Source organism: Ranitomeya imitator, chromosome 7 (assembly GCF_032444005.1).
Source record: "Ranitomeya imitator isolate aRanImi1 chromosome 7, aRanImi1.pri, whole genome shotgun sequence".
In the NCBI taxonomy this organism is placed as follows: domain Eukaryota; kingdom Metazoa; phylum Chordata; class Amphibia; order Anura; family Dendrobatidae; genus Ranitomeya; species Ranitomeya imitator.
In genome coordinates this window covers 94,686,729-94,699,187 of record NC_091288.1, presented here as the reverse complement: position 1 = coordinate 94,699,187, position 12,459 = coordinate 94,686,729, and the positions used below count along the sequence as shown (strand labels likewise).

General features: G+C 42.8%; 1 protein-coding gene across 7 annotated transcripts in view; it reads right to left on the bottom strand.

Annotated features, from left to right (window-relative positions):
* Positions 1-12,459, bottom strand: part of PARD3B (par-3 family cell polarity regulator beta) — a 2,197,040-nt gene that overhangs the window by 1,931,790 nt on the left and 252,791 nt on the right. The gene's annotated exons all lie outside the window — the stretch shown is intronic.

Below are 12,459 nucleotides of genomic sequence, written 5' to 3'. Positions count from 1 at the left end.
GACACCCTCTTTACCTTGTTTAATGTACAAACACAAATCCAAAAATGTTGGAACATTGTGTAAAATTTAAAGAATGAAATGATTTGGAAATTTCTTATTCTATGAATAAGTGATGTTTTTTGTTTGTTTTTTACCTGAAAAGCCCTTTAATATTGATTTTTTGCTTTGTACAGACCCTAAATACTGATAGTTTGGTTTTACTATGCAATAAAGTGTTCAGAAGTGTAAAAAAGGATCAGCCACCTCTGACACTTCGCAGAAAGTATTAGCATTTTCCATAATATAACAATTCTAGCGCTTCTTTGAACAATTCTGCATTATGCGGTTATTGTGAAATTCCTCCTGTAATTTTTACAAATGGATAAAAAATTGAAAATTACCATTCCGATTGTTAATGACTTATACCCCCACAATATCTGATACTGTCAGCACTGATTAAACAGTGTAGGACTGTGTAGAAACTTGTTCCACTGTCAAGCAAATGAGATTTTTGTTATTTTATTCATATGTTGCAAGGAGTAAGAGAACAACAATACAATGTGGATGCTTAAGAAAAAAGTGCTACATATTTCTTTTTTTAAATAACAAATTCAAGTAATAACTAAAGATTCTGCACACTGTTCATGCTGCTATACAAAGAACAATTGAAGGAAATCATTCACAACTACAATGAAATGCAATTTTGGCATTTTCCACTTCTTATCAAACTGAAATACTTTACAGAATCAACTAATCTTGATGCAGGTCATCAGACATCAATATCTTCCAGAGTGTAAAATGCAGGACCAGATGACTGATGGACATCATAAACTCTCTAATTATGATTAACAAATATTTACATCTCTTCATTATTAATTTATTTGAAAACATATAAAGCAATTATAGCCTTCTGAAGGCAATTAGGGAAAGAGAGAGTAGACTGCACTGGTATTGCAAAATACCTGCTGCATGGTACACCTCCCGCTGATGCCACAGCTTGAGATCAAATTGGTACATTACTAAGAGTCTCAAAGATAGATTGGGAGAAGATTAAGTCTGTTTGAAGAAATATTGTCAACCGCCACTTCAGGACTGAGAGTCAAAGAAAATAAAATGTGTTTATTGAAATATTAAGTACATTAAAGCTATTTATACAGATTTTTGTTCTCACAATACACATGTATGTATGTATATATATATATATATATATATATATATATATATTTCCATACTTTCAATATTTGCTGTGTCCACCCGTTGCCTTCAGTTATTCTAGGTGCACTTATACAAAGTGAGGGATTTTGAAAGGTTGTAGTCAAGTGTACAAGTAACCAATAATATGAAACAGGTGACAATGACATCATTTTCATGCGTAGGCTGAAACAGTCAATACTTCAAACAGCTGTGTTGGAGGCTCAAAGCAGCGTGAGGAGCAAAAAAACTGCTACAAAAGGTGAGGTTGTGGAAGACCGTTTCATGTCACAGATCATATACTAATTCAAGACCGAGCATAGCAACAAGACGCAAGGTAATTATACTGCATAAAAAAAAGTGTCTCATGAAAAGATTTCAAAATAGACTGGGGTTTAAAAATGTCCTGTTCAGGCTCTTTTGAAGAAACACCTAGAATTAGTTAATGTTGAGTATCGTAGACACAGTGGTCAGCCAAAGAAACTTTTGCAGATAAAACACACTTCGAAATCGGAAGATGGCCAGCAGTGCCATCAGCTCAAAACTGCCTGCTACAAGTGGGACCTAGCTAAACACTTCTATTGCTTTGAGACGTCTGGCCAGAAGTGGTCTTCATGGAAGAATTGCAGCCAAAATGCCATACCATTAAAAGGGAAAAAAGGCCAAGTGACTTTGCATTAAAAAAGTCAGGATATGTTAGCACTCAGCTGACAATTCCATATAGTCTTAGCAAGACTAGAACTGCATGTATGCCTGCCCCCCCCCCCCCCAACTGGGTACAAAGATTTGGGTACCTGGTTCTACATTAATGGTAGGGTCCTTGAGATTGTACACCAACATATATCTGTGATCTGCAGAAGTTAAGGAATCTTAATTTGTACAATCTTGTACAACCAAATAGTCTTTTTTTCTGCTGTTTCAGCTGTTATAAAATTCATCTTGACAATGCTGAATTTGTGGACTATAACTGCCGAATGAAGTGTAATTTTTAACCCCTTCATGACCCAGCCTATTTTGACCTTAAAGACCTTGCCGTTTTTTGCAATTCTGACCAGTGTCCCTTTATGAGGTAATAACTCAGGAACGCTTCAATGGATCCTAACGGTTCTGAGATTGTTTTTTCGTGACATATTGGGCTTCATGTTAGTGGTAAATTTAGGTCAATAAATTCTGTGTTTATTTGTGATAAAAACGGAAATTTGGCGAAAATTTTGAAAATTTCGCAATTTTCACATTTTGAATTTTTATTCTGTTAAACCAGAGAGTTATGTGACACAAAATAGTTAATAAATAACATTTCCCACATGTCTACTTTACATCAGCACAATTTTGGAAACAAAATTTTTTTTTGCTAGGAAGTTATAAGGGTTAAAATTTGACCAGCGATTTCTCATTTTTACAACGAAATTTACAAAACCATTTTTTTTAGGGACCACCTCACATTTGAAGTCAGTTTGAGGGGTCTATATGGCTGAAAATACCCAAAAGTGACACCATTCTAAAAACTGCACCCCTCAAGTTGCACAAAACCACATTCAAGAAGTTTATTAACCCTTCAGGTGCTTCACAGCAGCAGAAGCAACATGGAAGGAAAAAATTAACATTTAACTTTTTAGTCACAAAAATGATTTTTCAGCAACAATTTTTTTATTTTCCCAATGGTAAAAGGAGAAACTGAACCACGAAAGTTGTTGTCCAATTTGTCCTGAGTACGCTGATAACTCATATGTGGGGGTAAACCACTGTTTGGGCGCACGGCAGGGCTTGGAAGGGAAGGAGTGCCATTTGACTTTTTGAATGAAAAATTGGCTGCACTCTTTAGCGGACACCATGTCACGTTTGGAGAGCCCCCGTGTGCCTAAAAATTGGAGCTCCCCCACAAGTGACCCCATTTTGGAAACTAGACGCCCCAAGGAACTTATCTACATGCATAGTGAGCCCTTTAAACCCCCATGTGCTTCATAAATTGATCCGTAAAAATGAAAAAGTACTTTTTTTTCACAAAAAAATTCTTTTAGCCTCAATTTTTTCATTTTCACATGGACAACAGGATAAAATGGATCCTAAAATTTGTTGGGCAATTTCTCCTGAGTACATTGATACCTCACATGTGGAGGTAAACCACTGTTTGGGCACATGGTAAGGCTCGGAAGGGAAGGAGCGCCATTTGACTTTTTGAATGAAAAATTATCTCCATCGTTAGCGGACACCATGTCGCATTTGGAGAGACCCTGTGTGCCTAAACATTGGAGCTCCCCCACAAGTGACCCCATTTTGGAAACTGGACCCCCCAAGGAACTTATCTAGATGCCTAGTGAGCACTTTAAACCCTCAGGTGCTTCACAAATTGATCCGTAAAAATGAAAAAGTACTTTTTTTTCACAAAAAATTTATTTTCGCCTCAATTTTTTCATTTTCACATGGGCAATAGGATAAAATGGATCCTAAAATTTGTTGAGCAATTTCTCCCGAGTACACTGATACCTCATATGTGGGGGTAAACCACTGTTTGGGCACACGGCAGGGCTTGGAAGGGAAGGCGCGCCTTTTGACTTTTTGAATGGAAAATTAGCTCCAATTGTTAGCGGACACCATGTCGCGTTTTGGAGAGCCCCTGTGTGCCTATGCATTGGAGCTCCCCCACAAGTGACCCCATTTTGGAAACTAGACCCCCCAAGGAACTTATCTAGATGCATACTGAGCACTTTAAACCCCCAGGTGCTTCACAGAAGTTTATAATGCAGAGCCATGAAAATAAAAAATAATTTTTCTTTTCTCAAAAATGATTTTTTAGCCTGGAATTTCCTATTTTGCCATTGGTAATAGGAGAAATTGGACCACAAATGTTGTTGTCCAGTTTGTCCTGAGTACGCAGATACCCCATATGTGGGGGTAAACCACTGTTTGGGCGCACGGCAGGGCTCAGAAGGGAAGGCACGCCATTTGGCTTTTTAAATGGAAAATTAGCTCCAATCATTAGCGGACACCATGTCGCGTTTGGAGAGCCCCTGTGTGCCTAAACATTGGAGATCCCCCACAAATGACCCCATTTTGGAAACTAGACCCCCAAAGGAACTAATCTAGATGTGTGGTGAGCACTTTGAACCCTCAAGTGCTTCACAGAAGTTTATAACGCAGAGCCATGAAAATTAAAAAAAAAAATTCTTTTCTCAAAAATGATTTTTTAGCCCGCTTTTTTTTTATTTTCCCAAGGGTAACAGGAGAAATTTGACCCCAAAAGTTGTTGTCCAGTTTCTCCTGAGTACGCTGATACCCCATATGTGGGGGTAAACCACTGTTTAGGCACATGCTGGGGCTCGGAAGTGAAGTAGTGACGTTTTGAAATGCAGACTTTGATGGAATGCTCTGCGGGCGTCACGTTGCGTTTGCAGAGCCCCTGATGTGGCTAAACAGTAGAAACCCCCCACAAGTGACCCCATTTTGGAAACTAGACCCCGAAAGGAACTTATCTAGATGTGAGGTGAGCACTTTCAACCCCCAAGTGCTTTACATAAGTTTATAACACAGAGCCGTGAAAATAATAAATACGTTTTCTTTCCTCAAAAATAATTTTTTAGCCCAGAATTTTTTATTTTCCCAAGGGTTACAGGAGAAATTGGACCACAAAAGTTGTTGTCCAGTTTGTCCTGAGTACGCTGATACCCCATGTGTGGGGGTAAACCACTGTTTGGGCACACGTCGGGGCTCCGAAGGGAAGTAGTGACTTTTGAAATGCAGACTTTGATGGAATGGTCTGCGGGCGTCACGTTGCGTTTGCAGAGCCCCTGGTGTGCCTAAACAGTAGAAACCCCCCACAAGTGACCCCATTTTGGAAACTAGACCCCCAAAGCAACTTATCTAGATATGTGGTGAGCACTTTCAACCCCCAAGTGCTTTACAGAAGTTTATAACACAGAGCCGTGAAAATAATAAATACGTTTTCTTTCCTCAAAAATAATTATTTAGCCCAGAATTTATTTTCCCAAGGGTTACAGGAGAAATTGGACCACAAAAGTTGTTGTCCAGTTTCTCCTGAGTACGCTGATACCCCATGTGTGGGGGTAAACCACTGTTTGGGCACACGTCGGGGCTCAGAAGGGAAGTAGTGACTTTTGAAATGCAGACTTTGATGGAATGGTCTGCGGACGTCACATTGCATTTGCAGAGCCCCTGATGTGCCTAAACAGTAGAAACCCCCCACAAGTGACCCCATTTTGGAAACTAGACCCCGCAAGGAACTTATCTAGATATGTGGTGAGCACTTTGAACTCCCAAGTGTTTCACAGACGTTTACAACGCAGAGCCGTGAAAATAAAAAATAATTTTTCTTTCCTCAAAAATGATGTTTTAGCAAGCATTTTTTTATTTTCACAAGGGTAACAGGAGAAATTGGACCCCAGTAATTGTTGCGCAGTTTGTCCTGAGTATGCTGGTACCCCATATGTGGGGGTAAACCACTGTTTGGGCGCACGTCGGGGCTCGGAATTGAGGGAGCACCATTTGACTTTATGAATACAAGATTGGCTGGAATCAATGGTGGCGCCATGTTGCGTTTGGAGACCCCTGATGTGCCTAAACAGTGGAAACCCCTCAATTCTACCTCCAACACTAACCCCAACACACCCCTAACCTTAATCCCAACTGTAGCCATAACAGTAATCACACCCCTAACCACAACCCTAATTCCAACCCTAACCCTAAGGCTATGTGCCCACGTTGCGGATTCGTGTGAGATTTTTCAGCATCATTTTTGAAAAATCCGCGGGTAAAGGGCACTGCGTTTTACCTGCGGATTTACCGTGGATTTCCAGTGTTTTTTGTGCGGATTTCACCTGTGGATTCCTATTGAGGAACAGGTGTAAAACACTGCGGAATCCGCACAAAGAATTGACATGCTGCGGAAAATACAACGCAGCATTTCCGCGTGGTATTTTCCGCACCATGGGCACAGCGGATTTGGTTTTCCATATGTTTACATGGAACTGCAAACCTGATGGAACACTGCTGCGAATCCGCAGCGGCCAATCCGCTGCAGATCCGCAGCAAAATCTGCACCGTGTGCACATAGCCTAATTCTAAAGGTATGTGCACACGCTGCGGAAAACGCTGCAGATCCGCAGCAGTTTCCCATGAGTTTACAGTTCAATGTAAACCTATGGGAAACAAAAATCGCTGTACACATGCTGCGGAAAAACTGCACGGAAACGCAGGGGTTTACATTCCGCAGCATGTCACTTCTTTCTGCGGATTCCGCAGCGGTTTTACAACTGCTCCAATAGAAAATCGCAGTTGTAAAACCGCAGTGAAATGCGCAGAAAAACCGCAGTAAATCCGCGATAAATCCACAGCGGTTTAGCACTGCGGATTTATCAAATCCGCAGCGGAAAAATCCGCAGAGGAACAGAATACGTGTGCACATACCGAAACCCTACCCCTAACCCTAGCCCTAACCCTACCCCTAACCCTACCCCTAACCCTAGCCCTAACCCTAACCCTAACCCTACCCCTAACCGTAGCCCTTAACCCTACCCCTAACCCTACCCCTAACCCTACCCCTAACCCTAGCCCTACCCCTAACCCTAGCCCTAACCCTAACCCTAGCCCTAACCCTACCCCTAACCCTAACCCTATTCTAACCTTAGTGTTAAAAAAAAAAAAATTCTTTATTTTTTTATTGTCCCTACCTATGGGGGTGACAAAGGGGGGGGGGTCATTTACTATTTCTTTTTTTTTATTTTGATCACTGAGATAGGTTATATCTCAGTGATCAAAACTCACTTTGGAACGAATCTGCCGGCCGGCAGATTCGGCGGGCGCACTGCATATGCGCCCGCCATTTTTGAAGATGGCGGCGCCCAGGGAAGAAGACGGACGGATCCCGGGAGGTAAGTATAAGGATGGGGGGGAGATCAGGGCACGGGGGGAGCGTCGGAGCACGGGGGGGGGGGGGGTTGGATCGGAGCACGGGGGGGGGGTGGATAGGAACACGGGGGGGTGATCGCTGTGCAGGGGGGTGGATCGGAGCACGGGGGGGGAATCGGAGCACGGGGGGATCGCTGTGCGGGGGGGGGGTGATCGGAGTGCGGGGGGGTATGATCGGAGCACGGGGGGTGTGATTGTAGCACGGGGGGAGCGGAGCACAGGACGGAGGGGAGCGGACCACAGATCGGGGGGCTGGGGGGGCGATCGGTGGGGTGGGGTGGGTGCACATAAGTGTTTCCAGCCATGGCCGATGATATTGCAGCATCGGCCATGGCTGGATTGTAATGTTTCACCATTTTTTTAGGTGAAATATTACAAATCGCTCTGATTGGCAGTTTCACTTTCAACAGCCAATCAGAGCGATCGTAGCCACGGGGGGGTGAAGCCACCCCCCCTGGGCTAAACTACCACTCCCCCTGTCCCTGCAGGCCGGGTGAAATTGGAGTTAACCCTTTCACCCGGCCTGCAGGGACGCGATCTTTCTGTGACACAGCATATGCGTCACAGGTCGGATTGGCACCGACTTTCATGACGCATACGCTGTGTCACAGGTCGGGAAGGGGTTAATCAATTACATATTAAATGTTTTTAACCTCTTAATGACCAGAGTTATTTTCGTTTTTGCGTTATCGTTTTTTTGCTCCTCATTTACCCAGAGCCATAACTTTTTTATCTTTCTGTCAATATGGCCATTAGAAGGCTTGTTTTCTGCAGGACAAGTTGTACTTTTGAACGACATGATTGAGTACACGACATGGTAAAACCAAAAACAGGAAAAAAAATTCCACGTGCTGTGAAATTGCAAAAAAAATGCAATCCCAGTTTTTTTGTTTATTACCTTGTTCACTAGATGCTAAAACTGACCTGCCATTATGATTCTCCAGGTCATTACGAGTTCACAGACACCAAACATGTATAGGTTATTTTTTAAGTGGGGAAAAAAAAGATCCAAACTTTGGTAAAAAAAAAAAAAAAAAAGTGTCATTTCCGAGACCTGTAGCATCTCCACATTTTGTGATTTGGGGCTGGGTGAGGGCTTATTTTTTGCGCCCCGAGCTGATGTTTTTAAATATACCATTTTGGTGTAGATACAATCTTTTGATCACCAGTTATTGCATTTTATTGCAATGTATCAAACACCAAGAAAACGTAATTCTGGCGTTTTAAATTTTTTTCTCAAAATGCCGTTTACCAATCTGGTTCAATTTTTTTTATATTGATAGATCGAGTGATTCTGAACTCGGGGATGTGTATGTTTGATTTTTTTTATTGCTTTATTTTGGTTGAGCAGATCGCCTGCATGTAGCAGAAATGCTCACTTGCTATGAGCGCCGACCACAGGGCAATTAGGCTATGACATAAATAGAGGATTGTTATGACAACCATCAGTGACCCACGATCATGTGACAGGATCATCGATGGGCGGGATTTCTGGCCAGCTTACCAGAAGCGCGAGTTAAATGCTGCTGTCACAGGTTAACAGCTGCGGTGGATCGCAATGCTACCTACGGCTGTTAGAGGTGCATGTCAGCTGTTGAAATCAGCTGACATGTGGGGGAAAGATGTGGGCTCAGCGGCCGAAGCCCCCACATCAAAGGGGGGGATGCTCATATGGGTGTACTAATACACCCAACGTCGGAAATGGGTTAAAAGAAAAATGGCCATATTGGCAGAAGGTAAGTGGTTAAGGGTATTTGACACAGAAGAGGACAATATTATGTTAAAGTTAAATTTGCTATTCGCAGCTTGGGCAGAAAGAGGAAAATGAAAAGCCCATAAACCAATAAATTTGTTATGTTTTTGTTGCTTATATAACATGTGGAAAGAAACAAGATTAAAACGTACAGACTTAATGTATATGTTAACCTTGGGCAGACCCTAGTAATAATAATAATAATATTTTTTATTTATATAGCACCAACATATTCCTCAGCGCTTTACAAATTATAGAAAGGACTTGTACAGACAATAGACATTACAGCATAACAGAAATACAGTTCAAAACAGATACCAGGAGGAATGAGGGCCCTGCTCGCAAGCTTACAAACTATGAGGAAAAGGGGAGACACGAGAGGTGGATGGTAACAATTGCTTTAGTTATTCGGACCGGCCATAGTGTAAGGCTCGGGTGTTCATGTAAAGCTGCATGAACCAGTTAACTGCCTAAGTATGTAGCAGTACAGACACAGAGGGCTATTAACTGCATAAAGTGAATGAGAACATGATGCGAGGAACCTGTTTTTTTTTTTTTTTAATATATAAATAGGCCACACAGGGATCGTTAGGTTAATGCATTGAGGCGGTAGGCCAGTCTGAACAAGTGAGTTTTTAGGGTACGCTTAAAACTGTGGGGATTGGAGATTAATCGTATTAACCTAGGTAGTGCATTCCAAAGAATCGGCGCAGCACGTGTAAAGTCTTGGAGACGGGAGTGGGAGGTTCTGATTATTGAGGATGCTAACCTGAGGTCATTAGCGGAGCGGAGGGCACGGGTAGGGTGGTAAACTGAGACCAGAGAGGAGATGTAGGGTAGTGCAGAGCCATGGAGTGCTTTGTGGATGAGGGTAGTAGTTTTGTACTGGATTCTGGAGTGGATGGGTAGCCAGTGTAATGACTGGCACAAGGTAGAGGCATCGGTGTAACGGTTGGTGAGGAATATGATCCTGGCAGCAGCATTCAGGACAGATTGGAGTGGGGAAAGTTTGGTAAGAGGGAGGCCGATTAGTAGAGAGTTACAATAGTCCAGACAAGAATGAATAAGTGAAACAGTAAGAGATTTTGCAGAGTCGAAAGTAAGAAAAGGGCGAATTCTAGAAATGTTTTTGAGATGCAGGTAAGAAGAGCGAGCCAGTGATCGAATGTGGGGGGTGAATGAAAGGTCAGAATCAAGGATGACCCCAAGGCAGCGGGCATGTTGCTTTGGAGTAATGGTGGAACCGCACACGGAGATAGCAATGTCAGGCAAAGGTAGGTTAGTAGAAGGAGAGAACACGAGGAGTTCAGTTTTTGACAGGTTTAGTTTCAGATAGAGGGAGGACATGATGTTAGAGACAGCGGTAAGACAATCACTGGTGTTTTCTAAAAAGGTCGGCGTGACAACAGGAGAAGAGGTGTATAATTGGGTGTCATCAGCATATAGATGGTACTGGAAACCAAATCTACTGATTGTTTGTCCAATAGGGGCAGTATACAACGAGAAGAGTAGGGGGCCTAGGACTGATCCTTGAGGAACCCCAACAGTAAGGGGAAGGTGAGAGGAGGAGGAACCAGCAAAACATACAGTGAAGGATCGGTCAGAGAGATAGGAGGAGAACCAGGAGAGAACGGTGTCTGTCATGATCCCAATGGCAGGGGATCACTAAAGGACAAGCACAGATACAAACAAGCTCTAGGGCGATGGAACCTGAGCTGACCGCGACCCTGAACCTAACACACAAATAAAAGTAGCCGGGGAACGTGCCTACGATGATCCTAGACGTCTCGCTCCAGCCGAAGATCTAACTTCCCCTATTAGTAGAAACACAGACCTCTCTTGCCTCCAGAGAAATCCCCCACAGAAATAGCAGCCCCCCACATATAATGACGGTGAAATGAGAGGAAAGCACATACGCAGTATGAAAACAGTTTCAGCAAAATGAGGCCCGCTAAGCTAGATAGCAGAGGATACAAAAGTGAACTGCGCGGTCAGCGAAAAACCCTTCAAAAAACCATCCTGAAATTACTTGAACTCATGTGCCAACTCATGGTACATGAGGAGCAATTTCAGCCCACTAGAGCAACCAGCAGCAAGAATCACATATCTGCAGGCTGGACTAAAAACCAAATAAAGCAAAACACCAAAACAGGAAAATCCAAACTTAGCTTGACCAGAAGGTTCTAGGAGCAGGGAGCAGAGGTAACAAGACACACTGGATACATTGATAACCGGCGAGGAAATGCCAGCAAGGCCAGGTTAAATAGGAAACTCCCATATGCTGATGGAACAGGTGGAACCCAGAAACCCAGGAAAGACAAGTCACCCAGTACCATCAGTAACCACCAGAGGGAGCCCAAAAACAGAACTCACAACAGGTGTCCTTGAGGCCGATGGAGCGGAGCATAGTGAGGAGGAGCTGATGATCCACAGTATCGAATGCTGCAGAGAGATCCAAGAGAATTAGCATGGAGTAGTGACCATTAGATTTAGCTGTTAGTAGGTCATTAGAGACTTTAGTGAGGGCAGTTTCAGTAGAGTGTAAAGAGCGGAAGCCAGATTGAAGAGGGTCGAGAAGAGAGTTATCTGAGAGATAGCGGGTAAGACGGGAGTGGACCAGGCGTTCGAGGAGTTTAGAGATGAAGGGAAGATTACTAACCATGGTGTCACCATAACCACAGCACTTGGAGCAAAAATGAAGGTTATAGAACAAAATGACATTTTAAACAGTTGGTTAAGGGGCAGTCAGGGCCGTCAACTCATCTCCAGCGCTGCTCTATTTTCAAGACTAACAAGATATATTGTTATATATTGTGGCAATTTCTTTTATAATACTTTGATATTTCTATGACATTACATTTATACGTTATAATAATAATCTTATAATAATAATCTTTATTTATATAGCGCCAACATATTCTGCAGCGCTTTACAATTTAACAGCTTCAAATACAACAGTCATAAGTAACGATGTTAAAAATACAATAATTAAAGCGACACAAGACAACCCTGCTCGAGAGAGCTTACAATCTACAATGAGGTGGGGAGATACCAAGTACAGGTGTGTATTTACAATGATGTATTTACAATGATGGTCCAGCCATCTTCAGGGAGTGGGGGATAGATGGAGGTAGTGAATGGGCTACACACAAACAAAATAACTGATTATGGAACACGATAGGCCGCTCTGAACAAATGTGTTTTGAGAGAGCACCTAAAACTATGCAAATTGTGGATGGTCCTAATTTCTTGGGGTAGAGCATTCCAGATGATTGGCGCAGCACGGGAGAAGTCTTGTAGTCGAGAGTGGGAGGTACGGATTAGTGCAGAGGTTAGTCGAAAGTCATTTGCAGAGTGCAGCGGTTGGCTAGGCCGATAGACTGAAATGAGTGAGGAGATGTATGGGGGTGCCGCACTGTGAAGAGCTTTGTGGGTGAGAACTGTTATGACCTGGTGGTTAGGAAAATAATGGACCTGGTAGTTAAGAGCACACGGAATGACCTGAAAGTTAATAATAATATAGGACGAGCTCTGAGACGTGGGAACTCTGCTGACCGCAATCTCTAATCCTATCACACACACTAGAAATAGCCGTGGATTGCTCCTAACGCTCC